General features: G+C 39.9%; 1 protein-coding gene across 5 annotated transcripts in view; it reads right to left on the bottom strand.

Moving 5' to 3' along the window:
• C6H1orf21 (chromosome 6 C1orf21 homolog) overlaps nucleotides 1-22,987 on the bottom strand; it is a 215,420-nt gene that overhangs the window by 177,801 nt on the left and 14,632 nt on the right. The window contains exon 1 of one of the 5 annotated variants that reach the window (XM_072830915.1): nucleotides 20,689-20,748. The exons of 3 other annotated variants lie outside the window; for them this stretch is intronic. The gene's annotated coding sequence lies outside the window, so the exon portion shown is untranslated. Of the gene's footprint in view, nucleotides 1-20,688; nucleotides 20,749-22,987 lie in introns of those variants that run through there. One more of the 5 variants, XM_072830913.1, reaches the window with a different exon arrangement.

Consider the following 22,987-nt stretch of genomic DNA (forward strand, 5'->3'; position numbering starts at 1 on the left):
AATGAGAACCAAAGATGAACTGTAGAAAAATCTGGTATTTGGGGGTTAGAGCTCCTGGTGCGTGCTTAAGCTAACAGGTCCTGACCTCATATAAATTCCAGAGCTGTTTTATCCCATAAGAAAAACAAAGCCAAAAGTACTCATAAAGTACTGTAAATTCAGATTTCATCAAATATTATTTAATCAAAAAACCACGTTTTCCAAAAGATAGGTAACAGACTGCTAATTGAGATATACATTATATGCATGGACATGTTAAGCATTTTAACAGGATGGTTGGTTGTCAGTTTATTGGCAACTGACCAATAAACCGGGGAAAAGAGAAATGTCAAAGTCCTACAAACAGTAAAATGTGTTAGGTTTGAACAGCAAATCCTCTCATGTGAGGAGGGGAAAACATCCAGGGGGACATGAGGCAGGGTTGATTGGTAAGTTTGTTACCTGTACCAATAAGTACCCAAGATCACAGATTATACATGGATGCTGCCTAGCATTGCCTGATTTAGGGGAGAAAAAAATCATCAGTTAAATTTAAATTTCAGATAAACAACAGATAATTTTTTAAGATAAGGATGTCCTGAAGTATATTATGTGGGATATGCTAAAAAAATTATTCATATTTTTGGAATGCTGTATTTTATCTGGCACACCTAATGCTACCTGGTGGTTTGATAAGGTGCTGGAACATTTCAACTGAATATTAGAATAGCAGATCCCTCTAAGTCCGTTGGGTTGCCCTCAGACCAAAACCCAGTAATTCTTTCATGCCAGATGGCACTAAATGTGACTAAGCAGACACCTCAAGACAACATCCACAGTGTCCATGGAAACACACTCAAAAACTGTCTGACTGCTTTCCTAAATTAATTTAGAATCATACAATCACAGAATTTTAGAATTAGAGACTTGCATAGATTCCTTTTTAAAAAGAAAAAGAAAAAATTATGTCATTCCCTAGCACAAATAACTTTCCTACAACCAGTTACCAACATGGGAGTTAAGTGACGTGGGCACCACATTTAACCACAGGAGAGCCAAGAAGATGCCAGTGCCTCTCCAGGCCCAGAATTTATTTATTTTTCCAATGCTGGCAATGTCAGGGCCCTTTTCACAAGTGGTGATATAAATAGAAGAGAACTGGACTATGAGCTCCTTGAGGACCAGCTGAGTATTGAATTCATCTGTGTAACCTAAGTGTTTGGCACTTGGTGGGCACTCAATGAATATTTGATGAGTTAATGGATGACTGTGTGCATAGTCTTGAGTCACTGAGACCATATTTGTTGGTTGGGAGACAAAGTGAAATGGGGAAAAGCAAAGCGGAGGGGAAATCTGAGAACAGGATACTGGAGAATGCAGGATGACCACAGCCACTGCTACTCTCAGGCCATCTTCTAACTGGATCCTCTTGTTTGTCCTATTCCTCAGTAATGATGCAAAGATGTCATCATCCCCTATATTTGGGTCCTCAGGAAAGCAACCCAATCGTAGCCCTGGGTCAGCTCAGACCCAGCTGCTTGCCCTCTTTAGGACCATTCATTGTATCCACCAGGGACACAGGCACAGAAAGAAGCCCCATAAGCTCTCACTAATGTCTGTGACTCAAGGTAAAAGGAATTAGTTCCAGAATATAAAAGGAAATCAGAACATTCAAAATTAGTAAATATTTGCTTAGATAAGTATAAAACATTATTTTAAGTCAACAATCAAATGCAACTCAATGCTCACCTTATTAAGGTCGCATGTAATGTGGAATATGGGTACATTTTATTAATTCTGATGAAATGTTAAGTATGACCAGCCTTGACCAGATATTCCTTCCTCCTTCCATCTAAAGCTGTCCTAAGGTAAATTACCAGGCAGACCACCAACACAACATTCAGAAAAAGAATTTCTTCTCATCCCTCCTTGCTTCCTCTCTTCTTCCTCCTCAAAACTGTTCATTATTGTAATGCCCTGACTTTAAATGCTTCTTCATGCAGCAATTTGTTTACCTGTGAAGTCTTACACAGTCTCCTGCACAATGATGTACCTTATGAAACAGCTAAAGGATTCAGTGTAGGTTTGCTGGAAAAAGTTCCTATGGCTGAAGAATGGAAAGAGAGACAAATACTAAAAATGGCATTTGCAGAGCGCTCACCACATGTAGGGTACTGTGCTCAGTCAGGGGGATATTAACACCTCATAATATCCACCAAAGTGAGGTCTATTTTCACCCTCACTTTACATACAAGGAACTGAGGCTCAGAGAGATTAAGTACCGTTCCTGAGGCCACACAGCTTAACCAAGATTTAAACCTGGACAACATGATCCTGTTTTAGGTAAGTGGTTGACTATTGCAGCCCTATAGTCAACTGGACAAAGGGTCACTGCCCAAGAGTGGTTAGAACCTATAAAAATGTTAGTGAGGCCATGCCCCAAATGAGCTAAGGCTGAGGGAAAGGGCATGGGAGGAGAAGAAAGACAATCAAACAGATTTTTCTAAGCAGGGATGATCAAAAAGATGGAAAGGCAAGATGTACTCTCCTCAAACTAAAGGCAGAGCTACTGAGACTGTATTTTAGAGCTGGTCACTATATTAAGAAGTGGAGCTTCCTATTGCCAGGAGCTGGAGGGACACATCAAATTCATTCATTTCAACCACTTCATTTAACAGATGGGCAGCCAAAGCCAAGAAAAGTTAAATAACTTGTCCAAGATCACCCAGCTGAAGAGTATTCCACCAAGGCATCCAGACTCTACTTCAGGGCTCCTTTCCCTCCAGCTGCCTCCCTGGGCCTCCTGGTAATAAGTAAAAAAATAAAAATAAAAATAAATTTAAAAAAGGCAATCCAGGAACATAAGGAGAACCTGATCTTAAAGCCTCTTTGAGAAATCTTTGGGGAGCCACAGAGACTTAAGAGAAGTCACTGCAAAGGAAGGGAAGACCGGTCCGAGTTTTTTGTTTTTTTTTTATAAATGGGGTAGATACAGGAAACCAAACCAGTAGACAGGTTCCGTCTAAGCTAAAAAGGGGCTTAGTAGATTTTTATATGCACTAGGTACTGACAAGAATTCAGTAGAAACATGTCAAGTTAACTTTGTATCTCGCTTTTTACAGTCTTTGGTAAGCATAAAAAGTCTGGTCCACTTAAAGGATCAAGACTTAGGGTATATGATGTTTTCACACTTAGAGATCAAAATGGTAAAGTAAAAGGAAATTAGCTCAAACATTACCTTCTTAGGACACCTTCGGCAGCCCCACTGCAGACCTGGAAACCCCACATACTCCACTGCCACAGGTCTGTACACTCGTGCTGCTATGGCGAAGGTGACAGCTTCCTGTGATTCATTCACCTGGCTGGACTCCCTAAGTAGACCATGAGCTGATAAAAATACAGCCCCTGAACGTTGGAGGATCTTAATTAGTGTTGGCTGAATGAATGAATTCATGCTTCTGTCTAAACGTTCATTATCTATTGAGTACCTGCAAGGTGCCAGGCATTGTGCTAGAGCACCAGTGCGCCTTGCTTTTAACAAGACAGAGGGATCCCTGCCCTCAGGTGGACGTAAGAGTCTTCTGACAGGGACAAGCATAAAGCAAATAATCATACAAATAATTATCAGCATTACAGAAGGGAAGTGCCAGATGCTACTCAAGGGGGCATTTAGGGAGGAAATGACAGGTAAGCCAAGAATCAAGATAGGGGTTGACGAATTAAAAGACAGGGGGAAGAACGTCTTCCAGAACAACCTAAGTGAAATCTCCAACTCAGGAAGACGTAGTGTGCATTGAGAGAAAGGAAAGCAGCCCTGTGGGGCTGGATTACAAGGCAGAGCAGAGTGAGCCTCCACAAGGTGCGGGGGCTGAGCATGAGAGGTGGGCAGGTCTCTGAAGATGCCTGCCCAGAGAGCAAAGGGATGTGTTACCGGAGGGTTGACAGCAGAGAAGCAACATGATCAGACAGGCTTTCTAAAAGACCACTCTGGCTGTGTGTGTAGAATAAATTAGAGGGGGAAACTAAAAGAACACCAATTTGGCGGCTCCTGCAGTAATCCTGGCAAGTTTTAAATGAACAGACAAGCAGGTAAGAGCACTGTTCTGAGGAGTCACCACTAGGTCACCATAACCCAAGAGCTCATTTATGCTTAGGTGACAATTTCAGGAAGATCTTCATCACACGGGGCCACATTTCTCTTTGGCTCTGCCCTTGGTCTCTGTCCTTTCCAACACATTATCTTGATGGGCATGAGGCCAGGAGGGAAACCGGCCAAACCGCTAGTACGTAAATCTGGGAGGGATGGCCAGTACCAAAAAGTCCATTGAACCACTCCTAGCCTCTCTTGTAGGCTTGGGAAAGAGAAGGCTGATAAAGATGACAACTGAACAGTCTCGTTCTCACGGAACCCCCAGGCCCATAGGGAAGTCTGGACACACACAACACACGTTAATATGAGGCCGGCCAAGATAAGGGCTGTAACGGTGCTACAATGTTGTATGGGCGTGCATGAACAAGAGATATTAATTTTGGCAGGGAAGTAGGGCAACTTTCTTTCAAAATTGGCCTCTGACCTCAGCCTTTCAGACTGAGTAACACTTTAAGGGGTAGAGGAGGGGAGGGAGGGAGCATACCCGGGAGCAGCAAGAGTCTGAGCAGAAGAAGAGTGAAGAGGAATGAGTCTACTGGAGCCCAGGGGCAAGGCAGGCCTCAATCCAGCTGGTAAAAGATCAGGATTAGCATGAGCTGGCCCATTTACAATGCCCATGCACACCTACTGTCTCATTTCATCTCACGTTCACATTGAGGTCAGTAAGACTAATCTTGATTGACAACAAAGCACAGGGACGCTCCCCCACACCCCACCACCTGGGATGGAGCCAGCAGACCTCACACCCAAGTGATGAGGCCCCATTCCTGAGCCTTGCTGCGCTCTTCCCCAGTGAAACTAAACAAAGCCAAGAGCGTGCCATTTCACAGAAAGAAAAACTAAGGCCACTATTTAGGTTTTAAAAGCTTTCCATAAGGGCACGATGACCATAAATGTAACACACACTGACAAATACGATATTTCAGCTAATACAAGCTTCATTAAGAGATACAATTAGAAAATATAGTCAGGAATGGCCCTTCTGTGACCTGGAAGTCAGACAGCTCACAGTGTGAGTTCCAAAACTTCCACTTACTAGCTCTATGGCCATGGACTGGAAACTATTTCACTCCCAAGTGAAGTTTCCCCACACGCAGAAATCGGGAGTCATAAGCCCACCCTACCAAGACTGTTGAAAAGACCAAATGAGTGCAGGGAATCATCCTGGCACAAACCTGGCACATTCTGTTAATGTTGGTCTTTATTAACTCTCATTATAGCTCTCTGCCAAGGTCAGAACACATGTGAGACATCCCACTCAACTGCACGTTCCACATTTTATGAGATAGTGAAAATTCACAGAATGGGAAGGGTGATCAGGAGAGAAGTTTCGAGAAAGCACTAGTCTTGCAAGTACAGACACCTAAAAGCCTGAGTTCTTGCCCCAGTTTTGTCACTAACCAGCTCTGTGATCTCAGGCATGTCACAACTTATTTGTGACTCAGATCCTACCTGTAAAGTGATGACGGCTGAGATATGAATTCTAAATGACTCCTAAAGTCCCATTCAGCTCTAAAGCTTCTTCAGTTTTATGAATCCTGCTTTATGAGGACCTTTTAGAAGTTAAAGTCATTTTCCAAAAGAAGAGATGATTAAAAAACTCCATGAGACAGAACATGAGAGACTCCTAACTCTGGGAAACGAACAAGGGGTGGTAGAAAGGGAGGTGAGTAGGGGGTGAGGGTGACTGGGTGACGGGCACTGAAGGGGGCACTTGATGGGATGAGCACTGGGTGTTATTCTATATGTTGGCAAATTGAACACCAATAAAAAAAATTTTTTTTTAAAAAAACAGGAAAAAAAGAGCACCCCATGATATGGTTTTAAAAATAATTAAAAGCAGTCACATAAAAGAAGAAAAGAAGGACCAATAGGAGAAAAGCTCAAAAGGAAAGCAACTTTTGACTCAGGCTAAGGAAAAAAGAACTCTGCAACAATAAAAACTATTCAATAATGGACATTCCCAGCACCTTGCCCAAAGTGGCACATAATAAACTCAAGAAATGATGGATGGATGGATGGATGGATGGATGGGGAGGAAGGAAGGAAAGAGGGAGCGGAGCTGGCTCAGGAGGGAGTGAACTTCCCCATGCTGGCGTGTTCAGGTATCAGCTAGATGATCATCTGTAAGGGGCACTGAAGAACGGACTTCCATTCCATGTAGAAGGTTCCACTACAGGTCTATGTGATATTTATTTCCTCATTTCTTTCCCACTAACTCATACATATTTGATGTACGTATATTTTTATCAGATTAATTTTCCTGAAGGACAGTTCTGTTGAGGTCACTCTCCTACTCAGAAAAATCCAATGGCTCTCCCATTGTCTATTGAGTTAAGTCCACAATCCTGACATTTATTTGAGATTTTATTGCAGCTCTACCTTAAGGACCTTTATACATTTTTCAAATCCCAATTCAGCTATGTCCTCCATCAAGAAAATGAACACTCTTCACTCTCTCCCCTACAATTTATCTGAACGATGTCTACTGTTGTATATTATTGCACACAATTATAATGCATGTCCTTCTCTTCCATGAGACTGTGAAGTCCCTGAATGAGGGAAGAATCTTTATCTCTGTGCCTTCAACAAGTAGTAGAATACTTAACTTTCAGTAGTCATTCTATAACAATAGAAATTACTTATTTATCATAAACCAGGCATTCTGCTAAATTCCTGATATGTAATACCTGCTCAGATCTTCAGAACAACTCTGTTGTCCCCAGTAAATACCTAAGGAACTGGAGGTAAGGGATGATAAATCATCTGCACAAGACACAAAGGGGTTAGATTCAAACCTAGTACTGCATGCTTTAAAGTTCTGGACAGGAATCATTCCACATGTTGCTTTCCTCCAGCAAGGCCATCTGTGACAGCTAAAACATGTTATTCATTCACTCATTCAACACGGCATTTACTGAGCCATTAGGGGACAGGTTCTGGATGGAGAGTTCCTGCTCTCAAGAAGCTTACAATTGAATGTGTGACAGAGAAAAAACAACAATTATGGCATAGTGCAATAATGCTACCAGAGAGGTATATATAGGAAGAAAAACATTTCAACCAAATTGGGGAGACAGGAAATATTAATTATAGCAATGACTTCTAATTATTGAGCACCTACTGCATGCTAAACAAGGTACTGAAAATCATATCACAAGCTTTGACAAATACATAAACTGCAGCCAGGCAAGCTATAACATGGTTAGTGGTTGACACAACAGCTTCTGGAGGCCAAGTGCCATCGTTCTAGTCTTGGTACTACTGTTTTCTAGTTGTGTGCCATCCATACCTCAGATCCTCCATCTCTAATATCAGAACAGTTCCTAGTCATAGGGATGTTGTAATGACTAAGCCTATGCAAGGCAATGAAAATGCTCCCTGAGACTGCATAAAGTTTACTTATTGAGTAACTTGACCCAGAACACACCAAGTATCTGATTCCAGTATCCATTTGTACAAAGCCTTCCTCAGGAATCTACCTGCACCAAGATGATGCTAGTGCTAAGCTTTGATGGCAAATGTAGGTATAAGGGCAGGGAGGGAGGACGCCTGAGTGGCTCAGTGGTTGAGCACCTCCCTTCGGCCCAGGGCGTGATCCTGAAGTCCTGAGATCAAGTCCTCCCATATTGGGCTCCCTGCATGGAGCCTGCTTCTGTCTCTGCCTGTGTCTGTGTCTCTGTCTCTCTCTCTCTCATGAATAAATAAGATATTAAAAAAAAAAAAGAGCAGGGAGGGTATGACTGGCTATAGAAATGGCCAACATTCCACACTGCCCTGCTACTGCAATACTGCTCATTCTTTTCTCTGCCTGATATTCTTTCTCCAGGAGTCCTGACCCAGTGAAATCCTATCCATCAGCCAACAAAGCCATCCCATTAGACCTCTTCCACAAATGTGACTCTGATCTCCCTCTCAGACACTTGGCTAATGCCTCTTGGGTCAGGGTCAGTCTTATGTATACAGTTGGTATTTATATACACTTTCACCCATACAACCTGGCATACACATACATGCATATGACCAAGAATCCATGGGGCTTCTAGGATGCCTCTCACATTCTCAGGGCAGGTACTTTACAAAGCACCACAAGACAATGATCATCAGCTCAAGTTCAGAAATATTTGCTATGCTAATTACCAATCCAAAGCTAAAATTAGAAAAATCCCCAAACTGCAGACAGCTCTACTGTAAACAATATTTCCTATTCATCCTAACTCATCATCCTGAATTTCTCACTAATGGGGGAGGTAAACTATGATTTATTATTTAAAACTGCAACTCCATCTAAGGACTTTAAAAACAGACAGGAGAATGTGAGACAAAAGAAACCTCTACCCTCCCTAATACATATTTATCTGAAACTGTCATATTTACTTTCTTGGCTTCCTTATAAGCTGGAGTGGAAGAAAGTGAGAAGTACTTTTACATTAAAAATTATCTGAAGCATAGGAGTACCTGGGTGGCTCAGTAGGTTAAGTGTCCTACTCTTGATTTCGGCTCATGTCATGATCTCTGGGTTATGAGATTGAGCCCTAGAATCAGACTCCTGCTCAGCAGGGAGTCTGCTGGAGATTTTCTCTACCTCTTCTCCCACACTCGCTCACACTCTCCCTTTCTCTCTTTAAAGTAAATAAATAAATCTTTTAAAATTTCAAATTAAATTAAAATTATCAGAAGCATAATAAAAACTTTCTAACATTGGCTTATGTCAAATATTGTTTTATTTTAAAAACTAAAGGAATTTTTTTTTCATGGCCAACTTTTGATGAAGTATGCAACCAAACCAAAGTGTGATAGCAGATCTAAAGGAAAATTCACCAAAAAACTCACCCCAATTATAGAAGGGGTTGGGCAGATTTGTGGTCATAATGTAGGCAAAATTAATAGAAAAGAAGCAGAAAGATCAAAAGATCCAAACATTAAATAATTATCTCTCCTCCAAAGGATTACTTTGGCCTCTGAGCACTGATTAATCTTTACTAAGGTCTTTTTATTAAAAAAAAAAAAATTCAAATCATGAGAGGCATGTTGCTGGCTCAGTCATTACAGCATATGACTCTGGATCTTGGGGTTGTAGGCTCAAGCCCCACATTGAGCACAGAGATTACTTACAAATAAAATTTTAAAAACAAAAAAAGAAAAAATCATTGGCTTAAAAATACCTAGAAAATTAGAACTGAAAGAAAATTATTATTTTTTGGCTTTGGGGGTTAAGGGATTTACTTATTTTTAGCAACTTAAGCAACAAGAAGGATCAAGAAGGATTGAAGTACATTTGTAAGCCAAATGGTACATTTAGGGGGCTTCTCCAAAAGCAGAAAGATAAGGGATCAAGTATTGGCCAAGGTTAAAAATAAAGAAGGACTAACAGGGAGGCAAGCCTATCAAACTAAGTCATTTTTTTCCTCGTAACAGTCTAAAATTAGATCTCTTAGCAATGCTTACTTTCTTAAGGTAAAAATGATATAATATCAGAAACCTCCCTTTTAAACACCATTGAAGTATTTTGGTTCCCTAAGTACTGACAGCTAACTTCAGAGCTAACCAGAACTAGAGATTTTAAGTCTAATAAAATGTCACAGCCAACCTAGTGAAATCTCAACTTTTATTTGAAGTATCCAATCCGTAAACCCAAAGCTATATGGACGACCACCTCATAAGTAATTTTAAGGTACAAAAAATGCCTCAGCTTTCACCCTCCCAAGATACGTTAGTAAAATAAATGGAATCAGCATTTTTTTTCCTTCTTTCACAGCCTAAATCTTGGCTCTCAGAGAGTAGTAGAATATTTTGAAGATTTCCTTCACTTAGGGATCTCTGATGCTCAGAGTGGTACAACAGCAGACCCAGGATCTGAACCGTAATTCCAAGTTCTACTCTAACATGAAGGAGTAAAAGATGACCCCCAAGATCTCTGCTCTTCATCTCCACTGCACTTAGAGCAGCACCAGAGTGGTCCTATTAAAACTAAGATCATCAGGGCCTAGATGGTTCAGTCGGTTAAGCGTCTGCCTTCGGCTCAGGTCCCAATCCCAGAGTCTTGGGATGGAGCCCTACATCAGGCTCCCTGCTCGGCAGGGAGTCTGCTTTTCCCCCTGGCCATCACCCTGCTTGTGCGCACACACTGGCTCTCTCTCTCTCTCTGTCAAATAAATAAACAAAATCTTTAAAAGGGGGATGGGGGAGACTAAGTCAGTTCTTGTCATCCCTCTCCTTAGAACTCCCTTCACCCTCCCCTGTCAGAGTAAAAACCAAAGCCCTGCGATGGCCTTCAGGCCACTGTAGACTCTGACCCCTGAGCCCTCACCTCTTGATTTTCCCTTTGCTAGCCAACTCCAGCTACACTAGCCTCTCTGCTTTGGTTGCTCTCTGCCTAGAATGTTCTTTCTCCAAATATCTGCATGACTGGCACCTTCAAATACCTGAATAAACCTTTCCCTCCCAACTAGATTTGTTTAAAATTTCATGTCCTTTAAATTTCATTATTTTTCTTTCTCCATGGTACTCATCAATTTCCAACAAACGACATAATTAATGTATTTACTGTGCTTCTTGCTTATTGTCTTGTTTCCTCCAGCTAGCACAAACACTCCTTGAGGGCAAGGATTTGCCTGTGTTGTTAACTGATGCATCTCATGTGTTCGGTATACAGCAGATGTTCAGCAAATACTTGTAGGATGAATAAATAAGATCTTTTATTGCTCTAACTTCTTACAATTCCATGAAGTATCCAGTACTTCCTGCTTGGTAAACTGATAACTGGTTATCTCCCCACAGATACCAACCCAAGAAAATGATTCACTGAAGTTCAAAATTTTTTCATGAATTGCTACCATTTATTGAGAATTTACTATGTGCCAGGTACCATGCTTTATATGTGTTTTCTCATTTAATCATCACCAAAAGCCAGTTAGAAAGACATTACATTCCTCCTTAATTTTTTAAGGAGTCTTAGGAAATGTAGGTTCAGACAGAATAAGTAAATAACCCAAGACCATACTTGACTTATGAGTGCCCGTGCTGGACTGTCTGCATCTTTAGGGCCATCTGGCGTCCCATTCTGCCCCCTTCATCATGAAACTGGTTCAACTCATCACTAGCACAGACAACAGAGACCCCGTGGATGTGTCATGGAAAAACACCAGTATGCAGTTAATTTCACAGAGAAAACCTGGGCTTAAAAAAAAAAAAAAAAGGGCAACAAAATTTTGTGAAAGAAGCTGTACTTTTAATAAAACATATGGTTTTTCTTATAAAATCATTCTGATACTGTTATAACCAAACCAATAATAACAGAACTTGAAAGGGAAAAGGCATGATTCAACTTAACATTGGTCTCCCTAAGGACCTTCTGTGTGGACAGCAGTGATATCCCCTTCAGTGAGCCTCAGTCCACTGGCATGATGCCACACCCCTGGCCTTACATACTGCCTGCAGATTTTAAGACTAAGTGAGAAAAATCTGAAAAAAATAATGAATATACAGAAGAAAGGCACGCTGTAAATTCAGTTATCTCCTGATCACAATTTCTGAGATTGGTAGGAGTATTTTGGGAGCCATGACACAAGCCCAACAGAAGAAAACCTAAGGCAACTCAGACAGCTGAGTTCAGCCATTCCCAGAGAGTGATAGAAAAAGGTTAATTCTATCAAAGGCTCTTTTCTACAAATCATCTCACTAGTAGACCAAAGTCTTAGTTGACGCCAACCCACAACGGAGACAAGGCCCCTGAGGAAAAAGTTTCTGGAAGGGTTAGCTCCTCTTGGAGCAGATGGGGCAACAGTCTACAACAGCCACCGGCTTCTATGACTCAGAATAGGCTGTGTGGTTTGGCAAGGCTGGGATGCCCATCCTAAGGCTCCCGTCACCACCACAGACACTTGGGGGGTGGGGGGAGAAGACCAACCAAGGGCTCCCCCGAATCCCACACACAGGGCATGATGATGTTATGTCCCCAGTCACCGGGCATATTCCAACACAGTTCATCAGATCCTCTTTTTTTTTTTTTTTTTTTTTTTTAGATCTTCTTATTCATATTCGTCTGGTGGCTTCTCAACCACGCACTGCTTCTTCCACCCTTCTGAGGTGGGAGGTGGCAGCTTCAATGAACTGTGGACAGAGCTAAAACGAGAGTCAGCATGTTGGCGTTGCCTCATTCAGATGAAATATCTGAGATTGCAAAGTATCACATGGATAACTGAAGTTTTTTCTTTCACTTGATAATTCTAAATTGTGAGTTCAATATCTAAAATTAGATTACACATAAATGCCAAGAATTCCTTGTGATAATTGTTAAAAAAAAAAAAAAAAAACCCAAATTTAAAATCCCTGCTTAAACGGTTTTAATCAAGACAGCAATCTAAAGTCTTAATTTTCAGGTCTATTATCTGCAGAAATTTTTACTTTATTAGTAAGGTAAAACAAGCAGGCAGTCCCTAGGAAAAAATGTTTAATTAAAGCCTTCGCAAGGATTCCATAGCCACTCTGAGAGCGGTCTTGACGCATGGATGCCTTTGGGGGAGGGGTGTACCTAGACTCTAACTGTACTTGGAAAATAGCATTGTCGCTATGGAAGCAGCTCTAAATTTTGACTGTTCTTCCTTATGTTAGCAAAGGCCATATTCTTTATACACAGCTTTCCTTTTCACTGGAAAGGGCTTTGACAGTAATCTACCTAATACATAGCATGCCCTGTCTCGCCTAGGTATACCCCTCTGTCTTGCTGTCAAGCACCATGCTTTCAGCTGAGCCCCAAACATAGAGGTATAGATCAACAGGAATACCAGACTTCACCACCACCCCCAAAAAAAAAGAAAAGAAAAAAGGTGACTTTCATTCATTCAACCATTTGTTCCTTGAAGGAATCACAGATTAGGCCCACTTAGGTTCTTGTCACAAGTTAACTTGACCTAATTCCAATCTCTCTTTTTTGGACCCTTCACTGACAACTTATCAATCACTATTAAGTATGACCAAGTTTTGTTTTAAAATAAATGCTTCGGAAATTTTACATTTAACAGTACAGGCTTTTGGAGTGGTCACCTTTAGAAACCAGTACTTCTTCCAGTATCATGGTGAAGGAGGCTGCTCCAATGTTTGAAATTCCTCTTTCTCAGCTGCCTCCATTTCAATGGCTCAGAGACAGTAAATTGTCCTTCTCTGAAGATGTATTTGATTCTGGGAAGCACTAGACAGACCTTCAGAGCCCAAGCTTGCCAAATAATGTAGGTAATCAAGTTGAGTAATACTGTTTTTCATAAAAATGAGGTGTGACCATTAAAGTAATAAAACTGGTTTTCTTATGAGGATCATAACTAGACTCTAAAAGCAAATTCAAAGAAAAGTTCAAAAAGTGTTTGATGATGTATATTCTTGGTTTTTGGTTTTTTTTTTTAAGCAATGGCAAGATCTTTAACATTAGTACGAAATGAACCAAAGCTATTCTGAAGTTTCTCCCAGTTTAGAGACACATATGAGTATACACAATAAATTATATTAATAATTTCTGCCAACTGCCTCCTAATTTAACATTTTGATTAATTTTCATGAAATCTTATCCTTTTCCCATCATCATTCTCATAAATTTCAATCATTCACTGTGATAGCAAAAAATATTAAAATATGATTCCCTCAAGAAGCAAATGATCAAATGCACAAAAGAAAAGTCTTATTTATTTAGCATCTTAGAGTTAAAGTAGCTTTTGAGAGCATTCATTACAAAGATATTTGTTGAGCAAATACTAGTAAAGAGAGAGAGATGTTCAGTTTGCCAAGAATAACCATCTAGATCTCCTGTGAATAAATCATCTCTTTAGGAAGATGATTTGGTGGCTGTGAAGATGGAGTTTATCCTTAGCAATTTTTTTTGGCCTGGGACCATTATTTTATATTACCCAAGTTGAATTCAGTAAGTGGAAGGGAGCAGGGCTTCCTATTAGATTCCTGAGGAGAAGACTTAGAAAATATCTTCTTTCTCTATGTTTGATACTGAGCAAAAGGTTCCCCGGCCATGGTGGAATCACTTCTAATCCTGGGGCAGTGCAGGTGGCCATCAGTATTAAAACCTCCATCTCAAGTCAATTCATCTTCTTGAAATAATCAGTGCTCCAGGAAAAAGACGAACTCCAAAGTTCCTATTTGCAGATTCAAGTCAATTAGCAATGAGTAGGCATTACAGTCTTCTACATGCCTGGAAGTGGGATGTTGCTCTAACAAACCCTTATAAAAGTACACATGGTGGCTTTCTCATTTTACTTACCTTTGCCCCAAGAAGCCTCTGATACCTTCCCTTCTACTTCATTTTTACAAGGCTTTTCAAAATCTACTAAATTCATTTCATGACTCATTAATGGGTTACCTCCCACAGTTCGCAAAATACTGGCCTACACCAGATGTTTTTGACAGTGTGGCCCACAGTCCACGTCCATCAGAATAGAACATGCAAAAAAAAAAAAAAAAAAAAAAAAGCAAATTCCTGGGCTCCATCCCAGACATTCTACAACAGATGATCTGTTGGTAAAGTCCAAGAATTGTCATTTCAGTGAGCTTCCGACATCATTCTGATGTGCACTGAAGTCTGAAAACTTGTCTAGACCATTACCCAGCCATAAGTCATAAGGAAAATAGGTCCAAAGAGGCTACATGGTTTTTCAAGGTCATATTTCTAATTAGTACCAAAGTCAACAGCAAGGTTCCTGCCTCCTGTATTCCTGGAGAGTGTTCTTTAATTACATTGAGAGCATCATTCATGACCATCTCTGATCTATATCCCCCAAGTTTACTCAATGGTCATACCCACTGCTGCATCTCCAATGCCTAGAACAGTGCCATGTCTGCTCTGGGTGAGGGGTTAGGAAGAACCACAAAAATGTAGGTCTTATCATTTCAAAAATTAATGTTCCAAGAAGAAAGGAGTACAAAATCATACATATGGCCAACCCAACAACCAGCACACTGTTTAATAAGCATTGATCTTCCTCAAATGTACCTCTGACCTAACAAAACAAATCATCTGAAAGATTGAAAAATGAACTAGTGGAGGCAAGGGTGCTTTGCTTCCCCTTTATACAGGTAAGAAGAAAATGTTATATAAATTATCCAAATATGGCCAAAAGGGGCAATAAACTAGTAATAAGAAGTGTCAGTGTTAGTTCTAAATCGTAAAACTCACACATGGTTTTCTCAGATTCTAACAAAGGAATAAGATCAACAAAAGCAAGTCAATCTAGGATACTAAATAAAGCTAGCTATATATAATAGAATAAAAATAGACCATGGAATGGGAATGTTTATAGTCAGATTCATGGTTTGGGTAGGCTCTCTTGAGTTTACTTTCTAATATCAACTTTTCCATCTGAAGGGCTCCTCCACTTAGTTCAAGTTCACATGAGTCAGGTGTTAGGGTCCACAGCCACAGTAATTCCCATGGTAAGACCAGTGATCTATGAAGATTCCACTGAGGAAATGTTTGCCCTCTCTTCCAGAAGCAGCCCAAGGATGGTTTTCTGGGCTCTAAAATCAAATTGATTCATTATGCATTTACTGAACAACTACTAACTTCTGGGTTCGGTGTTATGCTATAGGGGTAGAAAGAGATCTAAGAAGACTCTGCAGTTCTCAAGTTGCATTATTTATTGCAAAAATCTCTCAGTGTGTACATAAGTATTAGATTATTATTATTAATCACACAAGCAGGCACATATTTACCTGGAAGGTAAATCAACATATTTACCTGGAAGGAAGGAGCAAGTAATTAAACTGTATACACATGAGGACTTTTTTTCCAGAGAAAAATGCAAATGAGGTAGAGTGGCCTCCCTGGGCCCCTTATCCCTGACTCTGAGACTCCTCCATCTTTCATTCTCCTTTTGACTTCTCTGGCAAAGTCCAGGTAGAAGAAAAGATTTGAAGGTGCCCCTGCCACACACACACACGGGCCATATTTTTAAGGGCACAGAAGACAGTGAGAGTAAAGACAAAGCTGACACATCCCCTCACTTCAGTCCCTACATTGCTCATGAAGATTCCCACAGCATTCTCTGGAAACAAGGGGTTTATGAAATAGTCAAGTATGTCTAAAAACTCAATGCCTTGAGCATTTTTTCAGCAACACACTTCCCTGGTAACTCAAGTCTGACCATAGCTACTTCAGAGATTTATTGCCAAGCTCTGTAGATGATCAAAGTAAGAAATATTCTACGGAATTCAAATACTTTTATGAACCTTAAGAAGAAAATCAACTCTGTCATTTATGTCAAATAAATTTAACAACTGACTGCAAATATACTGCATAATTTTTATCAGGATTTGAGGATGGGCTTCACCTCTGGAGTTTGATGACAAATACTAGTGTTTTAAGAAATTCTCCCACATACATTTCATCATACATGTATATATAAATACATCAAAACATGCATGAAGCCCCAATCACTCCTTTGCTTGAAGAATTCAAGAAATTACTCATGGTGGACCCTGCAGGTTCACTGCAGTAACACAAGTCCTCCAAAGAGATAATAGAAAAAACAGCAAAGATTAATTAGATTTCTTCCACTTGCTCTCAGGGTTTTAGGATGACTGTATCTCGAGAGTTAATCCCTCTAGATGTTCAAACGTAATGTCTTACATTGCTCCCTGCCTGCAGTAATCAATCAGAATTATCTCTAAAAAAAGGCTCAGGAAGAAATCTGGATTTTCCCATGCAAAGTTGAACTGTCATCACTCAGTGTCCCTTTCTCTCCATATGAATTTCTCTCTGTATGAGTAGCAGCAACAGTTGCACTGTGTAAAGCAAAGATGTATTTTTATCCTATAACTGAATCTTGTCATTGATAATGTTGCTTCCTCTCATATGGCTGCAGGGAAACTCAGGGCCACATTTGCAGACTACCTTTAATATAATTAGGCAGAGCCTTATAGAATGCCTTTCTTGATTTTAACACTCTTCTGGTTTCATCTGTTTGATCTGTATGCCACTTTTGTTCTGCGTTCTTAGTCTTTATTAATGTGTTTTGTTAAGAAACAGACAAATAAGTACCTAAGCAATGTTTATCCTGTATAAGGCTTCCCCTAAGCATTCACCACCTGTCAGGATGTTCCCAAGCATGCAGACACGCTCACATTACCCTGAGACCATAATTTCTATCTTCAAGTATACATTCCTACAGAAGAAAACCCACTGCTGGCCTGCTGACAATCCTGAGCGGTTCATCCTCTGAACAGTGGATGGTAGTGCTGTCTCCTTTTTTTTTTTTTAAAGATTGTATTTATTTATTCATAGACACAGAGAGAGAAGCAGAGACACAGGCAGAGGGAGAAGCAGGCTCCATGCAGGGAGCCCGACGTGGGACTTGATCCGGGGTCTCCAGGATCACACCCCAGGCTGCAGGCGGCGCCAAACCGCTGCGCCACCAGGGCTGCCCCTGCTGTCTCCTTTTGAGTGGTATTTAAACCTGGTTTTATTGTTAACTACGAAAATCCTATCTGGCAGGATTATTGAAAAATAGGGATTAGGAAAGTAATATAACTCAATTAAAAACATAGAAATGTAAAAAGCACCCAATGATGTCATCTTTTGTCACACAGTCCATCTCATTAAAAAGCCATCTACAATAAAAGAAGACAGAGTAGATGGTAAATTAGGCCTCTACATCCCAGTTCTCTCTGATTTTATTTGAAGATAAACAGCCTTTTCAAATAGCTTCTAAATATTCACTCATCTCTACCTAATGTCAGGTGTCCCGTTTACGAGATTAACACCAATGAAGTATCACATGAGTTTCGAACCTCACATTCAGGTCTGGAGCAGTGAGGCAAGTTTAGTGGACTGAAGACAAATTTTAGCTTATGACAGAAATAACATACAGAACCTGCTAATCTCTCATAATAAACTCAGGACAGGGCATTTAAAAAGAAATTCATGTAACCAAAAACCTTTAGCTATATTGGTTTTAATAAAAGATAGCATTGAACTTACCACATTCTAATTTGAAAGCAGCATGGAAAGCTGCCCAGTAGCCACACTTTAGTGTGAAATATAAATATTCTTATTTTGCAATAATGAATAAGGGAGTGATATTCCCTAGTCCATTTGCAGAAAAGACCTTCTAGAGAGCACAGAAACCAGCAGGTTTTCCAAGCCTACTTTATGTCAACACCAAAAAACTAGATGGGACCTTGATGATTCTTGCATTTGATCATAAACTTTCCTATAAGTCACATGCATTCATGTTAAAGTCTCCATGTTTACTAAAACCAAAAAACTTTGGCAGGGTACTTGGATAGCTCAGTCAGTTCAGCATCTGACTGGATTGTGGCTCAGGTCATGATCTCAGGGTTGTGAGATCCAGCCCCACGCTGGATGTGGAGCCTGCTTAGGATTTTCTCTTTCCCTCTCCCTTCACTCCCCCTACCCTCCCCCATCTCTCTTTCTCTCCCTCTCTAAAAAAAAAAAAAAAAACAACAACAACAAAACACTGGCAATAAAATACAGAGAATAAATAGGGCATTTTCTCTAAATTAGAAATATTTCATTTATATTATCTCTAGAAGATTTTAGAATTGCCTGAGAGAAACAACTCTAATTGAGACAGAGATTTAGAGGAAAAAATATATTTTGGCAAATTTTTTCTTTTAAGATTTTATTTATTTATTCATGAGAGACAGAGAGAGAGAGAGAGAGAGGCAGAGACATAGGCAGAGGTAAAAGTAGGCTCCATGCAGGGAGCCTAATGTGGGACTGGATCCCAGGACTCCAGGATCACACCCTGAGCCTAAGGTAGACACTTAACTGCTGAGCCACCCAGGCGTCCCAGAATATTTTGGCAAATTAACTCTTATTACATCACATAAAATTAATCCACAGTATATATCAGAAGAAAATCTGAAAACTGACCACAAGCTCTCATTCAATATTGTCATATACCATCAGCCTTCATCCACATAGAATTTGTTGTGATTCATTTCAATATACAGAAATACACTGGAAATGAACTAGATTTCATTGCTGTCTCAACAATGCCCACCAAACCAAAGGCTGAATCTAAGATATTTCACGTGCTGTTATAAATTTGATCAAATCATTCAACATGTTCAAAAATTATGATTAGAGTATGAAATCCAACATATACACCTAAAAAATATCCTTGGGCTCAGCAAAACTCTTCCTCCCAAGACAAATTCTGACTTCCTGAAACATCTTTATCTGCCCAGACACAGGTATAATTATTAGGATATTGCTTTCAAAGCCATATTTCCTAAATTAGCAAACTAATCACATACCTTTTATCTACTATAGTTCTTTTTTTTCCTTTCCTTATCAGAACAATAAATCCTTTTTTTAAAAAAGATTTTATTATTTGAGAGAGACAAGGAGAACAGGAGCAGGGGGAGGGGCAGTGGGAGAAGCAGGCTCCCCCACCAAGCAGAGAGCCCAATGCAGGCGGGGCTCAATCCCAGAATCCTGAGATCATGACCTGAGCTGAAGTCAGACCTTTAACTGAGCCACCCAGGCGCCCCACAATAAATCCTTTAAAAAGATGAATCTTGCACATATTAACTTTTAAAAAATAAATTTTTAAAAAACCTAAAAAAATAAAAAATTAAAAATTAAAATAAAAAGATGAATCTTGCTGCATATTTATTAGATGTTATTTTAAAATTTAAGAATAGGCACTTCATTTCTATTATATTGGAAAAATAAATTCCCTACTGTCCCTACCCTTTCTTCTCCATAGTCTATCACTTTTACTTCTCGTAAGTTTGCCAATTTTTCATACGTTAGCCCTATTCTGCTATATTTCTTTTTCTCTGGCATTATACAAATTATATAAATGTTTTGATTCTTTTCTGTGGTAGCTACTCTGCAGTGCTACTTGAGAAAGGCCATAAATAAGCTCAAAGCCAACTGAGACTATAGCTTAGAACAGTAAGATATTACTCAGCAACCCACAGAGAAGGGAAATGAAACAATGAATACCCAGAGCCCCTGGAGTCACCAGAACATTTAATTCAATTCTGTACGATCTGTCGAGGCCTGCCATCAACCAAGCAATGTGCTTGGTAGACAGTGAGCAATGAAGGGCAGGCCATGTGGACAAAGTCCTCACACAAGGAATTATTAATTGGTGGTCTGTAAAGAACTATTAATTCATGACCAAGAGAGTTCTGTTACTTTGGTAAAGATTATTGTCTTCTGGACACCTGGGTGGCTCAGTGGTTGAGCATCTGCCTTTAGCTCAGGGAGTGATCCTGTGATCCTGGGACTGAGTCCTACAGCGGGCTCCCCACAGGGAGTTTGTTTATCCCTCTGCCTATGTCTCCGCCTCTTTCTGTGTCTCTCATGAATAAATAAATAAAATCTTAAAAAAAAAAAAATCATTGTCTTCTTACTCTTTTTGTTTTGCCAAGATCCATTATGAATCCCTTTTTCCAGAGGACACCTGGTAAGGGGGTTATGCTGACACTCCCCCTGTGGTCCTTCCATCACCATTGAAAAGCTACATCCCACACCCCACCTACATTCCATTATTACTGCCTTTCATTTACTTCCTCTCCAATACCGTGAGTTGATTTCCTCCTACAAAGGCTGAAGATCAGAATGGATTCCAACACAAGAGTCTCCTCACTGAAAAACACAAACAGAGTGGATTTCTGGCCCCTCTACTGAAACTCACGTGGACAGAAAAGAAACTGCAAGCAAATAGGGTTAGCCAACTGCTAGCCTGAGGTCATCCCCACACCACAAAACACACTGAAGAAAACTTTCTTTGAAAATCAGTAAGAATCACACACACACACATACACACACACACACACACACATACACCAAAGTGCTGAAGAGAAGACAAAAATATTGGAAGCTCTCCATATTTTACTTTCTCAGCTGAAATAACTCTTGGTAGTCTGGCACCCAAAGGATGCTGACATCTAAAAAAAAATAAAATAAAATAAAAAAAAAAAAAAAAAAAAAAAAAAGGATGCTGACATCTAAACCCATTAGGTCACTGTGGGAAGAGCTGTGTGATTAAGGCACAGACTTTGTTCTAAAATTTTCTGATGGAACATTGTCAGAAATAAATAAAAGGACCCTAATTTACCATTTGTGTTATGCATGAGACTTCATCAGATTGGGATGCCAGAGAAAAGGTAGTGAAACCTGACCAGGCTTACAACAGCTTTTTCAAAGGTCAGACTATCCCCAAAGGATGGCAAAGCCTTCAGGGGGGATAAGCCTTCACATCCTATCTGTTCAGAAGCTCAGTGACTATTCCTATTTCTAGGTGCTTACCAGGGATTCTTTATTCCTTACAAATACCTAACACAGATAAAAATTCCTCCTTAATTATAAACATTTTAACTTATAGCTCAATTTAGCAAAGCTCCAGGCCCTAATAAATAATCCAAATAATAACCCGTCATTGATCTTGGGATTCAAAATACTATACAATAAACAAAACAAAAAAAAAAATCAAGGCAATAAAAAAATCCAGCAGAGCAGTATTTTCTCACTGATAGAATGAGTCCTACTGTTGAGACGCAGAACTAAGTCTCTTTGGAGGCAGGGTTTGCCAACATGCACAAACCCTCCATGCCCAGAGCTGTTATGGCAAAATAAATTTACTCACCTCCTCTATTCATTCAGCTGTCCTCTAGTTAATGAAAAGTAATGTTTCAGTTCAGGCTTTATGTTTGACTTGCAAATACACTACCACCAACAAAAATAAACCATTGCCCACTGAGATACTACAATATTAATACACGCTTTCCAGTTTTAGTAGGACAATTTTAATGTATTACCAAGTACACTGAGTCATATACCAACACAGCAAGGAAATATTGAATTTCTACAATTCCTACTTAGGACACTTTTCTCATTATCTGCCCATCTTAGAGCCAGGTTAGTATAGATGGAAAATGAGAGCTCAGATTCATCCAGGGGCACCTGATGGTTTCTAACCCCTCAGAGTGCAAGGTCTCGGCTCCTCTCCCTCTATGACACCCATTAGCACCCTGAGTTGGAATCCATACGCCCACGCAATGCAAAAACCAGAACCTGGCTCTTCACCATGACTTTCCTCCAGACCTTCCCATGACTATCAGTGCAATGAAGATACGTAACTTTTTATTTTAGACTTCTTTACATCTGTTAAAAAGATAAACATGCATGTCAAACATAATGCTCATTTGGCATCTCAAGAGCCATAATGCTTTGCTAGAGACCCAGCACACTCCCTTAAATGCCCCCGTCCCTACTTACTGCCCTAAAAAATAAAAAAATAAAAAATAATAAAAAATTTAAAAAGCCATTATGCTTCAAAGGTAAAGCAGGTAAGAGCTATTATAAGAGCTATAAAAATAACCCAAGCTGATGTATTTTATTCACTTCAGAGGGAAAACAGTATTTGTGGATTCCTGAACTCCTGCACATGCATGTGTTTAATAGATGCATACACTGCACTAAGTAGAGGTGGCCGAGCACAGGATAGGACCCGTGGGGAAAGTTTTGTTTAGCTTAGAAAGAAAATCTCACCTGAGAGATTTTCTGAGTTTTTCATATTAAGTGTTACCAAATGTAGTTGTGTATTCATTCGATTATGGGAAATACCATTTAGGCACCTATTTAATTTTTCTCACTCATTTTAGACATATAAAATATTATAGTCACAGTTCCACATCAAAAACTCAATTCCGTAGGGAAAAGGAGGTAGAGGATAGTGTGGGGAGGGGAAAAAAATCCACTTATTCTTTTCCCTTCCTCTTTCATGCACATGCAGCTGGCTCACTAAAGCACATGTAACAGAGTGAAGCTCATGTCCTTCCTCTGTAGTCCTTTAAAGGAGCAATCAGGGAAACACATTT

This window comes from Canis lupus, chromosome 6, assembly GCF_048164855.1.
Source record: "Canis lupus baileyi chromosome 6, mCanLup2.hap1, whole genome shotgun sequence".
Taxonomy (NCBI): domain Eukaryota; kingdom Metazoa; phylum Chordata; class Mammalia; order Carnivora; family Canidae; genus Canis; species Canis lupus.